This window comes from Hippopotamus amphibius, chromosome 11 (assembly GCF_030028045.1).
Source record: "Hippopotamus amphibius kiboko isolate mHipAmp2 chromosome 11, mHipAmp2.hap2, whole genome shotgun sequence".
NCBI lineage: Eukaryota > Metazoa > Chordata > Mammalia > Artiodactyla > Hippopotamidae > Hippopotamus > Hippopotamus amphibius.
The window spans coordinates 82585167-82603060 of NC_080196.1; the positions used below are offsets into that span (position 1 = coordinate 82585167).

Sequence of the window (17894 nt, forward strand, 5' to 3'; positions counted from 1 at the left end):
GGCAAAGTGATTCAGATATATATATATATACACATATATATATTCTTTTTCATATGCTTTTCCATTATGTTTTATCATAAGATATTGAATATAGTTCCCAGTGCTATACAGTAGGACCTTGTTGTTTAACCATTCTCTATATAATAGTTTGCGTCTGCTAATCCCAAACTCCCAATCCATCCCAACCCCCCTCCCCCTGGGCAACCACAGGTCTGTTCTCTATGGCTGTTAAGTCTGTTTTTGTTTCATAGATATGTGCATTTGTCATTTTTTAGATTCCACATATAAGTGATATATGATATTTGCCTTTCTCTGTCTGACTTCACTTAGTATGATCATCTCTAGGTCCATCCATGTTGTTGCAAATGGTATTATTTTATTCCTTTTTATAGCTAATATCCCATTGTATATATGTACCATATCTTCTTTATCCATTCATCTGTTGATGGACATTTAGGTTGTTTCTATGTCTTGGCTATTGTAAATAGTGCTGCTGTCAACATAGGGATGCATGTATCTTTTCGAATTATAGTTTTGTCTGTATATATGCCCAGGAGTAGGATTGTTAGACCATATGATAGCTCTGTTTTTAGGTTTTTGAGGAATCCCCATACTGTTTTCCACAGTGGCTGCAGCAGTTTACATTCCCACCAACAGTGTAGGAGGGTTCCCTTTTCAGAGTCAGAATTTTAGGACAGCTGTAGTATGCTGCATCCCCTTCATGGAATACCAGGCCTCCTGAGTCACCCACACAGTTCATGACTCTGGGTCCTCTTAGCATCATCCAGACGCCCACGTGGGTCCTCAGGAGATGGACCACTAATGGACAGCGGGCAGATATCTCCTATGTATCAGTTCTTGTATCCCCATGTGGATTTCAGTGTGGACAGTCTCTGAGGAGCCATCAGTCTCCATTCGAGTCTCTATAAAGTCTTATTTTAGGAAACTCATCTCAGCTAGACAACAAATATATACACTTTGTTCTCAGCATGGCTTAAGAGTTTAATTTCCATTTCACTTCTCTATAGGGTACTTGTCAACTTGACCCAAATGGTACAACTGGATCCTAAGCCCTCCCTCCTCAGACTAAACCATATCACTCCAACTTGATGACTGTGTATTAAATTCCATGAGAACCAGGAATCTGAACAACAGCACGTTTGCCCTTTTATTCCCTGCACAACTGCCCCAGGCCCAATCTCAAGGAGCTAGGATTCCACATCTTCACAAGTGCCAGCGATTCTCATTATCAGGTAGATTCAGTCAGTGGAACAAGTTTCTTGAGCCAATGTTTGTTACTTAAATACTATCTTAAATTTTTCCTAGTAACAGATGTGCTTCTCAAAGCACTTGGCACTGTATTCTGTCTCTATTGGAACTTTCTTGAAAGAGTCAACTAAGTGGCTGATCTCTTTTTCAAGTGACTTGCCTGTGGGTGCCCAGCCAGCTGCTGGTGAGAATAGATCCAAAAGGGGGCTTCTTAACTCCTGATTCGACAAGTAGGAATATTTGAGACAACATGAGACACCGTGGCTGAGGTCCAATGTTGTGGAGGATGAAGAGAGCTGACAGGATAAAATAGGGGTGTGGGACCCAGTGTTTAAGATTCAATTCTACATCTGCCATTGACCACTGAGAGTCTTTAATTCTAAAAGTTACATTTTAGGAATTCCCTGGCAGCCCCATGGTTAGGAGTCTGTGCTTCCACTGCCGGATTCTCAGGTTTGATACCTGGTCGGGGAACTAAGATCCACGACCACTTTTGGCACGGTGAGGCCAAAAGAAGTAAAAAATAAATAAAAATTACATTTTATACATTACATATAAAAATACATACTAAATACAAATTATATTAAAACAAATTATAAATTATAACATTGAGTGGAAAACTATATATTAAATTATTTCATACATTGTGATGATTTCTGGTGGTAGATTCTTACCTAATAAAGATGTTAGGAGATCCTTTCATTTAATTTGAATCCCCCTGGATAACTGCCTTCCAACACCTGGGCTGCCTGGTGCCTCCCTCCTGCGTGGCTGTGCTCACCTTTAAAGTGGCAGCTCATCTTACCTGTTGTTTAGGGCCTGTTTACTGTCCAGGAAATATTTCTGTGGGAATCATCCCTGAACTACATAAGAGGTATTTGCAGGTTGGCTGTTGTCCTGAAGAAAGGAAAATCAGCCATGGGGGCGTGGTATGGGAGGGGACCTGCTTACTCAGAGGCTACTGTAGCTGCCCTGCTGCCAGCCAAGCTCAGATCCTTCCCCTCCTCCTCCCTGGACACTGCAGAGCATCCAATGTGTACAGTAGGAGTTTGGCAGTTCAGCTCTGGACTGGGCAGAATAAATTGCTGAGAAATCAATAAACAGCAGCTGATGAGACTAACTATAGGAAAATTAAAGACTCACAATGGAAGCTTGGTGAAAGGTTGGTTCTTTCAGCTTAAAATTCTAAAAAGAAAACCTCCCTTTTTTGTTTCGTAGTTTTAAATCAATGGTCTTTCCTTATTGTTTTAGGAGTAAATAATCAAGGAAGGAGAGAAGAAAGTGTTCCCCTTCCTAGCGCTTGAACGCCTTGGTTCAAAACTTAAATAAGTGGTTGTGTTATTTCTTTGTGTTTTGGGTGACTTAAGGGTTAATAACGTGGTTGGTTGACAGAGAAAAAAAATGGATTGTTCTCTTTGACTTCATGTAGCTTTGCATGTGAGTGTTGTTTTCTTCTCTCTGGAGTTTTGGAGGCTGGCTGGCAGAATGGCCTTGATGCTGGAAGCCGGCATCTCGTGTTCAGCTCCACGGAGACAACCACGTGTCTGCAGACCTGCCCTTTCAGGGGCACAGCATCTGGCGTGCAAGTATGAAAAGATAACGAGATCTCCATCCTCCCCAATCAGAGTTTAGAGTTTAGAAGGAAAAGCAGAGAGGAGAAATTAAATGCTTAATAAGAACGTAAGGAGGCTTAAAGCTGAGCGGATGACTGGCTCTGGGCTACAGACAGGCTTGTGTTCCAGCCCTTCAGCCGGGACCTGGGTTAGCCATGGCCCCAGGACAAGCCTCCCCAGGGGGCTTGGAATTTAGGCTGAGTCTTGCAAAGCAGGCAGAGGTCCCAGCGAGATGAATGGAGGGAAGGAAGCAAGGACATTTCGGACAAGGGAGCCTCTCCCGTGGCCTTCCTCCTTCATAAATCTATCTCCTGTGCTGGGTGAGATTTCACGGTGAAGTATGTAAAGCATGGAGCCAGATGCCTGGTACTTCAGGTACTCAATAAATATTAACTGTCATTTTGAAGGATTATGGTTAAAAGATGAGGCGTCATGAGACAAGAATAAGGTAGTTGTATTTCTTTGGCTTCTATAACTTTTTTTTGTTATCTTGGAGCCTTAAAGAGTCCATTACCTGCTCTAGTTAGAATCCTGGTTTTGCCACTGAGTAGCTGAGAAACTAAATAAATCATCTTCTGCTTTAAGCCTCACTATTCTTCCATGTAAAGCATGGCAGTTGGACTAAATGATATCTACTGTACCTTCCAATTTGGAAGATAGCAGTTGACTTTGTTATAATGAATGAGGGAAGCTGAGACTGGAGGCAAGAGAGTTAAACTAGTTTGCCAGTTTCTTTTCCAGACTTATACTTTTTCATTCAATCAGTAATACCTATTTTAATGTAAACTTATTTTACATTCCTATTGAGAGTAAAATACTAAATTATTTGGGAACTGAAAGTTGAGAACAGGTATACAGATTACTGTTGTTTGGTAGTTCTTTTGTCTTTCTTTTCCATTACGGTTTGTCATAGGATATTGAATATAGTTCCTTGTGCTATACAGTAGGACCTTGTTGTTTATCCATCCTGTATATACTAGTTTGCATCTGCCAGTCCCCAACTCGCAATCCATCCCAACATCCCTCTCTCTTGGCAACCACAAGTCTGTTCTCTGTGTCTGTGAGTCTGTTTCTGTTTTATAGATAAGTTCATTGGTGTCATATTTTAGATTCCACATGTAAGTGATGTCATGTGATATTTGTCTTTCTCTGTCTGACTTCACTTAGTATGATCATCTCTAGGTCCGTCCACATTGCTGCAAATGGCATTGTTTCATTCTTTTTTATGGCTGAATAATATTCCATTGTATGTATCTACCACATCTTCTTTATCCACTCATCTGTCAATGGACGCTTAGGTTGTTTCCATGTCTTGGCTGTTGTAAATTGGCTGTTATTTCTTATATGGAAGTGTCTTCTCCATCCTGAAGTAAACGAAGTAGGAAATCAGAGAAGTCTATTTTTAGAAATGTGTTATGGCAGCTCTGATGCCTGTAATGGCAGGTAATACAGACGCAGGAGGACCTTCTGAACTAAATGACTTTTTAGGGTCCCTGTATTGTTTATAAGATGCTGCCTGCTGTCATCCTTTTCCTTGGTGCCATTACCAAATTAATTTTCCTAAAATCTCTTTGGTCAAGTCATTTCCCTGCTCAGAAGCCTTCAGTGTGTCAAGTACAGAAGCATTCATCTTTTTTGTCTGGGTTCATCTTCTTTTCCCTCTCTTACTATTTTCCCTTAGGACATGTCTGTTCTCATGGGTGTGATTAACTCACAGACCTGAAATACGTCCCAGTTTTCCATGCCATCCTGGTTTCGATGTCAGCAGTCTCACAGCCTCACCAAACTCTCTGTGTTATAAGACTCAGCTCAAGAAAGAGGAGTCACCCTGTTGAAAAGAGCAGGAGTGGAGAAGGAAACATTAAAATGTCTGTATGATGATTCTCCCTAGGCTGGGTGGCAGCATGTGGCAGGGCAGGCAGATACAGGGGGTTGAAGGACTCACAGACTTATTGGAGACGGAGAGCGGTGGAGACAGGGGTGGGTAAGATGTAAACTGGAGATGTTGGGCGTTGCATACTTTGAGGCCAAAGATGTCTCTGGAAATGAAGGTCAGAAAAGAAGAGGTGGGGAGGGGCTTGGCATTCTTTGAGGCAGATTGATTGAACATGGCTTGAATAGATGGAAGATTATAGGCTGTAGGAGATGAAGGGCAGGAGAAAGCTGGACACCAGAGGTGAGACTCATTGGGAAGATGTTTGGATGCCATGGAAGTGATTTGGACTCAGTATCTTGAATGTGAACTAAGTGGTTTAAAAAAAAAACAAGTCCAGAAGATGCAAAGAGCACAGAAGAGCCCAACCCACGATGCTTTCCTATAATCCAGGATATTTAGGAGGAGTAAAGTCTTTGGATTTAGGAAAATCCAGATTGAAATAAAGGGAGTATCTTCCAGCAGAACAGGTTTTCCAGAAGGGGCCAGGGGAATATTGGGGCTGGGTTGGGTTGAAATTGTACAAGGAGAGATAGAAGAGGGTATAGATCATGTACAGTTCAGGCTGGAAGGGAGACTGGAGACAGACGTTGGCAGTGGAAAACCACAGCTGACATACTGATGGCCCAAACCTCTGGACCTGGGCTGCCTGCCAGCAGGGAGATGAGAAAGAAGCTACTCTGTCCTTGTAAGAGAGAGACTGACAGTGACATTTTCTGATGTTCAGTTCTTCGTGGCCAACCATCTGTGTAGCCTTTGGTACCAGTAAAAAAAACAAAAAAATACTGAAAACCTCTGACATCGTTTTACTTCATTCCAGTAAGTTTCTTATAACCCATTTTTAGACTCATTTAAAGGTTTGAGCATTTCCAGTGAGTTCTGCTGCTAATTATTTGTTCTGAGTCACTTGGCACTACACAAACTGTTGTAACCTGGAGAGGACTTTTGCAGAAATATGAAAATTATTTTGACAATTTCCTACTCTGGTGCATCCACCTGAACTTTCCAATGCAAAGGCATTCTAATAATATTTAGTAAGAATAAATATTATTATAGGTGTTGTGCAAGGTTTGGGGTGGCTAAGTAACTCAGCAGGAAGCTCAAGAGATGCACCATATTTGTAACACAGCTAACAAGTGAACATTAACTGTTGGTTTCCAAACTGATACCTCCTTCACCATTAAAAGAAGAAATATACATTTATTAGCACTTGCCTTAAAATCACTTACAGTAAAATGACCAAATTATAGGAACAGATATAAGGTGAAACGGTATTCTTTTCCCTGGGATTTCACCTTCCCTCTCTTAGAGAAGAAAATCAGGGCTTGCTGTTGCTGTGGTTTCCTTTTCTGTACTTCTGGAGACTCTGGTGGATCCATCTTTGTGATCACCGCTGCCCTGCGGTGACATTAATCTGTGCGGCTCACGGCACTGTAGTGAATTCTCACCTCTTTCAAAGCGGTAATTAGACTTCTGGTCATTTATTTTTTCAGACACAAAGTTTTCTTTATTGATTCCATGCAACTCTGGGAAATAGTACGCCCGCTTTTATTTCAAACTTAAGGGTTATTTTAGAAATGCTTTTTCTTTTTGGTTTCCTGAAACTCTAAAGGGAGTCCATTTCTCTGCTACATAGCTGTAGAGAAATGCTCTGAAACGGTCACTGCTTCTTCCAGGAGTCCCTCTGGCATTCCACAGCCTTCCAGTTACATTGTCTTTGTTCTTGGCGCCAATGCCTCTGTCGTATTTGGAGGCACTCTCTGTTAACAAAGGGAGTCCGGATTCACATTGAATGGTGTCTCTCTCAAACAAACTATGTGTTTTGTTTCACCCGGAGTGTGGACAGATAGGAAGCACACAACGCAGCCAGACCACTCAAGGGTGAGTGGCAGGTGCCTCCAGTGGCTCCTTGGGACAGGAGGCTCAGGATGTAGGGGTGGGAGCAGAAGTCCATGCATCAGCCCCGGGCCTTCCCTGTGGGTGCAGGTCTCCCTCCAGAATGAGGGAGGCCTGGCTATGCGGGCAAATATGGCTCTTGATGTAAACGCTGTTCTCAGGGTATTCATGTATATAAGGACTGGCTCAGTTTTCAACAGCATGAAAACATTCAGAAAGCAGTATAAAAATAGTATTAAATGACAGAATTTTTTACTTTGTGGCAACCAAATTCCTAGATTTCAGTGTCTTTTAGCTTAGAAAACCCAGCCCCCAACTCACCTTCCTCACTCAACCCCTCTGATGGAGGAATGCCTTCCTTCAGGGAAAACAGGAACTAGTGGAAGTGGCCACATACTCATTTGGAGGAGAAAGTCCATTTGGGCTTGTAAAAGTTTTTCTGTAGTTTCAAAAACATCAAGCTGTAGGAGTTATATCGCTCTATTTATAGAGATTATACTTCTGAGCACTAAAAACTTAGGCCTTTCAAGAGAAAAGTATGAATATATGTTTAAGTGCAGAGTTCTTTTACATCCATTAGTGAAAATTATATCTAAACATACCATCTTGAAATTCAAGATTTCATCATAAACAATGAATTCAAGTTAAAATGAAAAAAAAAACTAAGCTTTTAGTATCATTACAGGTTTTCCTCTTCTTTAACAAAGACAATATAAGAAGAATAAGATTTTATTTTGGTGTAGATTTTATTAGATTTTGAGGAAATTAGGAAATTCTTTTCCTGACTATTAGAATACAAGAAATGAATATTGGGCCAATTTTCTGAAAAATTACCTATCCCGAGGAATTTAGATAATCAAACTTTTAAAAAAATGTGATCATTATTCCTTAATTTCATATGCATATATTTTATTTAGAAAGCCTGTGTTAAGCCAAGGATTCAGTTATTTATTGTAATTAGGCAGTCTTCTGACTGGAAATTTTATTTTTCATATTTTGTCATTTCAAAGATTTCTTATTTTTGAAGAAATAATATTCTCCTGGATTAATGAGTTCTTAAAAAGAACATCTTTTTTGTCTACATTTTTTTTCTTTTTTGAAGAAAGCAAACATTTGTATACCCACATACTTAAGGAAAACAGAGCAAGTGTTACAAGATAATTAGAACGGTTAGGATAATTACCTTTTATGGATATATAATGCTTCAGTTGTTTACTGCTGAATGAAATGTAAAAGTGTATTAGATGAAAGAATAAAGCATAAAATAGATCCAAATAAAAGGGAAATGGTGTTTTGTTTGAAAATGTGTAGATAGGTCTAAATTAAGAATAAATGAACAATACATATATACACACTCGTATGTATGTATGTGAGAGATGACACGCACACACACACTTATATGCATACACACCAAATACACTGAAACAAGCCTCTACTTGGTGTCACAAGTTTGTGGTGAAAAGCAAACGTGATCTATCCTCTGTGATAGTTCATCCTTTTCATTGCCTTCCAGACGCATTGCTGTGAATCCAGAGGAGTTTGCCAATTACAGGCTTTATTTTTCATTCTCCAGGAGTTACCTGGTGCCTCAGAGAAAAGACTTAACTCATCCCTGCCCCTCACTTTAGGTGTCTGGGAATGTTGTTTGATCTCATCAGCAGAACTCATTCTTGAGCAGCTCACTGGCTTTCAGATGTTATCCTTTTCCATGAATCCATGTAGCTTAGTGAGCCACCCACCGCTGACCCAATCACAGCAAGAAAGGGGCATCATGTTACAACATGACAGCAAATCCGGGGGCCACGGTCTCTGCCCAGCACAAAGGCCCTCTCCAAAGAACGGGTTTAAGACAAAGTGAACAGTGGCTGCTAGTCAGGTGTGTTTTTGTTTTTGTTTTTTTTAATTAATTAATTTATTTATTTTATTGGCCGTGTTGGGTCTTTTTTGCTGTGCGTGGGTTTTCTTTTGTTGCGGTGAGTGGGGGCTACTCTTTGTTGTGGTGCGCGGTCCCCTCATTGCCATGGCTTCTCTTGTTGCGGAGCACGGGCTCTAGGTGCATGGGCTTCAGTAGTTGCAGCACATGGGCTCTAAAGCGCAGGCTCAGTAGTTGTGGCGCACAGGCTTAGTTGCTCTGCAGTATGTGGGATCTTCCTGGGGCGGGATCGAACCTGTGTCCCCTGCATTTGGCAGGCAGATTCTTAACCACTGCGCCACCTAGGAAGCCCAGGTGTGTTTTTTTTTAAATCCCATTTTATTTTAAAGTTGACAGAGAATAAATATGCTTCTCAAACTTCTGGGGGGATTTTTGGTATTAAATGAAATCATCTTCTCATTTAAAGCTGTTTATACTCAATTCAAAATATGACACACAGCTTCAAATTCAACCAAGAAATGCCCCCTACCCTTTGAATAGCACATGGGGACTTGACTTCCTGGCCATCTAACCACTGTAACTGACAACTTGCCTCACTCGGGTAGTTGACTTGCGGTGATCGTCCTCTAATTAATTTAGAGCAAGACCTTTCCATCTTATCTGTGACAAGAATGTGTAAATACTTCACTGTCTGAGAAGGAAATGGTATCTATACAGATGCTGCTAAGTTTTGAAAGAGGATTACTACCAATTATTTTGGAAGTAAGTGTAGAATTGAGCATTTATCATTTTAAAGCCTTTTAATTGGAATTATAATAGAAAGTGCCACTTCCCCCCCGCCCCCCCCCCAAAAAAAAAACCCCTACAACTTTTTAGGTGCCTAGAGATAGGAAATTTTGAATTTATTGGAATTAACCTTAGAATGAATACTGGAGTTAGTTGGAAAAGCTCCTGAGGTGGATTAGTCCTCAAGGTATAATCCAGTAACAAAAGGTAGTGCCGTAAATGTCTTCTGGGAAGCATAGCCTGTTAGCTGGGGAGCTTTTGTGTGTGTGTAAACATTGAAATGAAATTTTGGAGTAAACTTGAGATGGTCCTAAAATGCGTTACCAGTAAAAGACATAATTGATGGGGAAGAGGTGGGTGGGTAAGACAGGGAAAGAAGAGAGAAGTGGAATTCTGATGGCTGATAGGAGAAGACAGATGATTAGGCTTATGCTCTTGAGAGTTTGATGTAAACACCTAACTTGCCTCACTCTGATGCATCCGAAAGGTACTGATTTCTGCATTCGGTGGATAGAGGACAAAACAGAAGCTAAACGTGGGCACGGAAGGTAGAGGACAAGAAGAGAGTTGCTGACAGGCTTACTGAGACACACAGCATAGAAATCATGTAGCTGTTGGTACCGTTTGATCGCTCGAGATGCACACTCATTTTTAAAAGAACATTTCTGTCCATATAAATAATCTGAAGGCCATCCCACATTTTAAACATTTAAGTGAGGGTCTTAGGTAATGATCTGCTTCTCTTCATTTCCTTCCATCTGGGTTGCTGGCCAGTATTCCTGCCAGGGTTAGATGTGGTCGCTTCTGTGGTCCTCACAGTCACAGGGTCACTGCAGTAGTTACACTAAGTAGTTGTTTGGATGTTCATTATGTAAACTGATACATCCATCTATAATTAATTATTTTTTTCACTACATTCATCTATAAATTAGACACCAGTTGAGTAGTTCTCTCTTCTGCTGATTTCTGAGAGTATTTTCCTTAAGCATGTTTTTCACTGAAGTGGATCAAATATGTTATTACATAGACTATGTATTCCTTATTTCAAGTTGTTTTACCTGGTGTAAGACAGTTTATCCTTAAAAATTGCACACACATCTAAGTATGGTACCTTATACTTGTAAAGCAAAACACAATTTACAAAGCAAATTTTCAATTATGCTTCCAGCTCAGAAAAACAGCTTCCCAGAAGCAGGTTTTATTGCTCCATTTTACAGTGAGGTAGCCAGGGTGCATGGTATCACCTGTACAAGGCCATTGGCACTCTGAGTACACACAAGGATTTTATAGCTGGAGGGGGTCTCTGTGCTACGTTTGCCAAACATTCAGGGCTAACCTATTTGAGAAACAAAGAGAGGGATGTCCTAGGTGAAAAATAGAGAGAAAATATTCCTGCCCCACCTGTCAAGGAGCACACCGCCTTAGAAAGGAAGGGCGTGTAAATTATTAGGGAGCACATGGGAAATGCTTGCTTCATAAGGAGCTGCTAAAATGCTCTGTGACCAGGAGGAGGCATGTTCAAGCCCACAGTGTGCAGCCTAGGCGGCCCTGAGGAGGTGGTTTTTCTGCCAAGCTGTAAAAGATAACTAAGATCGTTCCTGATAAAGAAGAAAAGTAGGAGCACATTCCAGGCTGAGAAAGGGCATTCATGGAGACACAGAGGAGTTAATGTACTTTTAATTTTGGTTTTAATTTTGAACCATCCAAGGGACTCCATTAAGTGAAATGGGTGTGTCATATGTTGAGAATGTACAGCCCAGCCTTGATACGTGTATTTTTCTGAATTCATTTTTATTTTTGTTACATGACCACGTAAAAGATAACTCTTTGGTCAAGATCGAGCTAAAAGAGGAGGCTGATTATTAATAACATTAGGGACTATTAGGAAACCTATAGGAAACTTTTAAAATGGCAAATTTTTGTATTTGCTGTGTTTGTAAAATTGGGAAGAAGCCATCTCATGAACCGAGTGGAGCAGAGACACAAGTAGTTTTATGTTTTTTGAGCTCTGCTCATGGTCACAGAGCGTTAGACTTGTCCTCTAGGCAGAAGTAGCTATCTGCCCCTGATGGATAGGGAAGGAAACATTTATCAGAATGACATCATTCTTTTTAAGAATTCTTCAAGGAAAGGAAAAATAATTAATCTACAATGTTAGGGGATCGACTCCTTAAGGAGAGAAAAAAAATATTTGAGTGTAAATTGATAGATAAATTCATTTTGCTTTCTCATATAAAATTGTTGTGACACCTTAAAATAATTTATGTAATTATAGAAGGAAATTGGATTTTCTTTCAACCTTTATATATGGATGTGTGGTCTTAAGATTGAATATTTACTGAATATTACGCTAGAAACTGAATGATGACTCAGAGGAGTATAGCTGACATTTGGTTTCATTAAAGATTAATAGTAGCTTGGCTCGTGTGTTTTACCATATCACAAAAAGCAAGATTTAGTGGCAGGGGCTCTGGATTATGTATTAGGTGGCAAGGCTTCTGGTCCAAACTGCCACTCACTTGCTGACCTTCCTGGTCACCAATGCTCACTTTAATTTCCCCACCCATAATAACAATAGTAATACTATCCACAACCAGCATGCCCAGATACATGGTGAAGATGAAGAAGGTCATGTCTACAGGCTTTAGGCTTCTTAGAAAAGTAATGAATAAAAACGCAACAGAAACCTTCTAGAGAGCATCCATCACTTCTTCACTCTCCAGAGGAGGAGGACATTGAAACTCTAGTAGGTGGTGTGAATCCCATTGGGATGGTGTTGCCAGACTCTTGGCTCTCTGTGCACTGATGCTGAATAAAACACGGAGATGGAGATTTGGAGGATAAGAAACAGAGGGGAAGAGGCTTTTATTTTCTTTGCCAGGCAAAGGGAAGACACAGTAGGCTAGTGCCTCAAGAACTGTGTCCCCCTCCTTGGGGAATCAGAGAAGATTTTATACGTGGGGCTCGCAGTCCAGGTTGTGTGATAAGGATCAAAAGTGGTGAAGGTCTTGCATTTCTTTTCTTCTGCAACTTCATGGCCAGAGCTGGCATCAGGCGGCCCAGCAGCTGGGTCTGGTGTCCCTGAAGTTATCAGCCCGTGACCTTCTTTCTGAAATGAAGAGTGCTACAAGGGGGTAGGGGAGGAAATGCCAGGTGCAAAGGGTAATTCGTATGGAGTCAGAGAGTAATCATCTTTGTGAAGGACAAGTCTAGCTACAATTATTGTTAGTAGTAACAGCTAAAGAATAACCAAGGCTGTTTAGCTCTTTCAGGCCTGTTTATGTTGTTTTCCCAGCCTGTTCGTTGTTTCTTTATTTTTCCTGGTTATCAGGAGAGGAAAAAAACCTCACTTCTATTTTTGTTGGCAACAGATCCTCACTGCTAGTTCATTCCCTCCATATCAATGGAGGAAGGGAAACGGGCGTCATTCTTGTCTGGCTGAGGACAAAACTTCAGTTTTGCTCTATTTGACAAACACCAGCTGTCCGGCCCAGGGGCCCATGTATCTCCTACTTCAGTGGTGAGGGAGGAAGTACATTGGAAGGCACAGTGGACTGACCTTGGACTGACTTTGACACTCATTGTTTTTGTACTTTGGACGAGTTAGTTGATGTGATAGTCTGTTTCATCCTCCTTAATGAGAGGTAACGTGTGTAACCCAGACATGGAAGAATTGAATTCACAGAAAATTCAACCTAAATTTCCCTCTTTAGTTTTGGCCCATGTAGAGAAATACGTAAAAAGCATTATTATCCTATAGAGTTGACAAAATGCTGTGGTACACATGGGTTATTATGTCTAATAATTCCACCATCTCTGTAGTCTTTATTGTGTATTTCTAAACTCTGCAGCAGTCGAAAAGAAAACACCTTTTATCCTTCCCTGTCTTTCTTGCCCCTTGCTGATTGTCATGGAGTCAAACAAGGAGGATTAGAGATCTAGTTTTGTCTTTGTTAAATGAACTTGAAGTTCATTGTGTATGTAAACATGGAGTTGATCTAATTGTTCTCCTGAGTCAGAGCCCTGCAACTCAAAGTGAAAAAGGATCTTCCCAAGAAACTGGATTATTATTTAATAAAGGGGCACTATCACTTCTTTCCCAATAATCTAGGGCAACAAGAAATAATACTTTAAAAAATCTTATCAAGGAGAAGCCTTGAAGGCAGGTTTTCATAAGTGTGAATCATCTTAATGAACTGTTGGTACTAATTTGCGTTAGCTCTTTTTATTGACGTATCTGTGGCAAAAAAGTAGCTGAACTTATTACTCTCCGCTTAAAGAAACCCCACCCCACCCATCCTTTTTTTTCATGCATATGGTGAAGTCATCCCAATCCCCTGCACAAATAACCATTCATTTAATTTAAATCACACGAAAGGGATGCTCATTGTGGGCTCACATGTCTTTAGCGCATGAAAAAGGGGAGAGGCAAGATGCTGTCTTTTCTTTATTACTGTAAACTGTGTTCCTAAAAGGTGATGCATGTGATTAAAGAGAATTTCCCTGGTCCTGTGAATATTCAAAATGCGAGGGAAATGCCCTAGATGATGCTTTTTTACAAAATGGCATTTTAGTAAGGTCAAAATACTTTTGAAAACATTTATAGATCCCATGAGAATTTTTTAACATGGTCTAGAACATGGGGCATCTCTGCTCCCCTGGGTTTCCGGTATGTTTGCTTGGTCAGCTGAATCCCTTCTTAGTCTCTTAGTACTTCCTCGATGCACTTCCAGCCCAACTATGAGATATTTATATTGTGCTGCACACTATTCTTGCAGGACTTTTTTCTCCCACTTTTTTTGATGGGTGGTTTTGTTCATTGGTGTTATGAAAAGAAAAAGCTGACAATCACCCAACACAGTAAACACCCGTTTTGCATATTGTTTCTGTGCCGAGGGTGAGCACAGAATCTAAATGTGCTCAACAAAGTATCATGTGGAATATTTCTGTAAGGACCAGGATTTTTTTAAAGCTCTGGCACTCATGATCACCGAAGCTTCCCCAGGCTCAGTGCCAGTGGCATTCTCCAAGCCTTCGGTTTCCACTGCAGTATGGGGACTTGGTTGTAACTGGATAAATGCTGATAATAAATGTGTGGCGATCCTGGGCAGAAACACCTGAGGGCTTCGAGAAAGTTCTCAGAGTCCAGCAGTCTTCTGAGTAGTACCTAGTGACCGTCTGGCTATGTTGGAAAATTGCATTGGGCAATAGTAAATACTTTCTGTGCGTGGTAACAATTTAGCATTTTTGACCTTGGCCTTGGTTGATGTCAAGTGGCTGCTTCAAGCCATCTCTTACAGGAGCTGTTGTCTACTAGTTAAGCTGCTTTGGTTCCAATAATAGAAACCAAGTGATGTATGCTTAAAGTATGAAAGAGGCAGAGGTGGTAAGAATACAGACAGGACTGATCTGGGACCTGTAACCCTATCTGGAATGGAACCCAGGACTCTGTCTCTGTCTTGCACCTATGCTTCCTCCCTTCACTTCTTCCTTCTCTCTGAGGGCCATCGTCTTCTGCCCTGTAGGTCCCGTGGAAGATTAAAAGGCTGTCCACAGCTCCCAAGTTATGTACAGGCAGGAACAAGGATACTTTAGCCCTGGGACTTGCTTCTATGGACGAGAGGACCAGTTAGAAAGACTAATTGTGGCACTCCAGTGTTCATTGCAGCACTGTTTACAATAGCCAGGACATGGAAGCAACCTATATGTCCATCAACAGATGAACGGATAAAAAAGATGTGGTATATATATATACAATGGAATATTGCTCAGCTGTAAAAAGGAATGAAACTGGGACATGTGTAGAGACATGGATGGACCTAGAGACTGTTATACAGAGTGAAGTGAGTCAGAAAGAGAAAAACAAATATATTAACACATATATGCGGGATATAGAAAAATGGTACAAATCCACCGGTTTGCAAGGCAGAAATAGACACAGATGTGGAGAACAAACATATGGACACCAAGTGGGGAAAGCGGGGAGGGTTGAGGGGAATGAACTGGGAGATTGGGATTGCCATATATACATTACTAATAAGAAAAAAATACCAACTTGTACACTCTAAATAAATGCAGTTTATTGTATGTTAACTGTATCTGAATAAAAGTTCTTAAAAAAAAAAGACTAATTGTGAACTGGGCAAAGCCCCCTACGTCCTCACATGGTGATGTGTCACCCTGACATTCCTCATTCTTCGTCACCCTCCCCCTGCACAGAGGCAGGAGCTTAGTGCTGAGCTAACCGGGGCAGTGCTGCAGAGGGAGCATAGAATCTTAGGAACATTTTTCATCCTTTTCTGTTTCTGCCAGTTTACTTATCACTCTGCCTGTGTCATCCTTATCATTTCACAGCTCATGGCACTTCTTTCTTGAATCTGAATCTTTAAGTGACCTTTAAGGATCACCTTATCCCCTGAGCCACAGTCACCTGTACAAAAACCCTAAAAGGTGCCTACCCAGCATTACTAAAATGCAGGTCTGGGTAGGAAGCTCACGCCTTATAAAGTTAATGGCGCTAAGCCAGCTCCTAACTGCACTCCTGTTGATCTGAAGTCTGTCTTCCTGTAGCTTCCTCCCCAGGCCCACACGCTCCCTCTGCAGCAACACCCTTCAGCCTTTTGAGTGACCTTCAAGTTCCTTAACATGTAAGAAGTTATTCTTTCATTCACTGAAAGGTGTTTAAGGTTTACTGAGTATTGTGTAAATGCTACGGAGGTAAAATGTTTGGCAAACTGTGGAGCAGAAACTGATGAGCTTCCGAGGGGATGGGAGAGGATGGGGCGGCAGCAGAATCTCTGTGGTGATGTTTCAGCCCCAGGATGACTGCATATCCTCATCGCTCGGAGCCATCTGCATATTCAGGGTTTTCCAGCCATCGACAAAGTCCTTGTCATAGGAGTGAGAAGTCCGGGTGTGGACGTCTCACAGGGGAGCAGGAAGCCCCAAGGTCAAGGGGTTGAGAGTGACAGAGAGTCATTGATGGGATGAGCCAGGCCAGCCCCCTGGGGAGGGCAAGAGGAAGAGCAAGGAAGGGAAGGGATGGACCATCTGGGAGAAACGGAGAAACTGAAGAGACTGAAGATTTTATCAAGTTCGAATTTGGGGGGAACATGAGTTCCAGGTACTAGTAAAGCACTTACGTGTTCTCAGGTGCATGATGCTGAGACCACATACAAACGTAAGAGGCCCGCGTGTCTTCTGATTGGTTCCACAACAAACCATATTTATCTTATGATCTATGTTTAACTTAGTAATAGATGCAGTTTTTATTTTAAGTAAAGCTGGCGTACGTAAGTTTGTGTTCATAATTTGACACAAAGGACTTTATTCTAAGAACCCACTAGGTTTGTTTTTTATGGTTCATTGCAGTAAATTGTATTGTTGGATAGTTTTAGAGCATTCTGGTGTTTTTCTCACAACTGAACTCTGATGTGAGGGGAGTCTTAGAAAGTTAACTGAAAAACTTCAGGACAATGACATCATCAAAATGGCAGTGTAGGTCACTCCCAACTTCAGTCTCCCTCCCAGGAAGAATGACTAGCAACTGTCCATAGACAAGACCCCCCTGTGAAGACCCCAGAACCGGGGAGGGGGTGAGGCTGAAGCCACCCCTGGACCACAGAGACTGAGGAGGCTGGGCTAGAAGGGCCTGAGGAGCAGTTCCCCTCTGACTGCAGTGCCCTCTCCAGGCCAGCGCAGCGCCACACCCAGAGGGCCCTGAGCTACAGTTTCTCCAGTGGGAAGAGGAGTACCAAGGTGGGCACCCAGCTTCCCCAGCATGGGGGACACTTCCCAGGAGGCCCACTGGGTCTCACCTCTCAAGGATGCTGGTGGGTGGAGATCTGTGCAGCTTGATGCCAGGGATCAGACGGACACAGAGAAAGAGCCAGGCTTACAGCCACCAGCTCTCAGGTCTTGGCAGACGTTCTTCGGCTTCCTGTGGCACCTGAATGGAGTCTCCAGCCAGGGCCCTCACCCACATGCAGAGCTGAGTTGGTGGCCTGTCTGGCCAGGGAGTTAAGTGGGCAGTGCTGCCTGCCTTGGATCCTCCACCAACGGGCCATGTGCGCCAGGAACATGTGCTGTGACTCACCCAGGCGGGAGTCATCGTCGCAGCCCTGCCCAGCTGTATGCAGAGCCTGTGACTCCACACAACCAGGGATCCTCACGCGTGACCCCAAGCAGCCTCAGAGCTCAGCCTGCAGTCGTCCCCTCTCCCTAGCCCCAGCACCATCCCATGGCTCTGCCTGATGGTTCGACTGAGCCTGAAGCCTCTCCCGGGCAGGGATTCTAGCCTGTGACGCCGCACGGTCACAGAGCACAGCCTGCAGCCGAACCTGACCTGAGACCCTGGACGGCAATCCAGCTGACCACAGAACCATCTGCAGCCCCAGCAGGCTGCAGATACAGCGAACGGCCCTTCCCACCAGAGAGCCTGGCTGGTGACCTCAGTGGACAGCAGAGCACGGCCAGGGGCCTACCTGATTGTGAAGTCCAGCCTGCAGCCCCACCCAGCTTTGAG

At 42.3% G+C, this 17894-nt stretch overlaps 1 protein-coding gene across 2 annotated transcripts in view; it reads left to right on the forward strand.

The window, feature by feature from the left end:
* The window catches only part of PTPRM (protein tyrosine phosphatase receptor type M), a 720054-nt gene that overhangs the window by 373697 nt on the left and 328463 nt on the right, over positions 1-17894 (forward strand). The gene's annotated exons all lie outside the window — the stretch shown is intronic.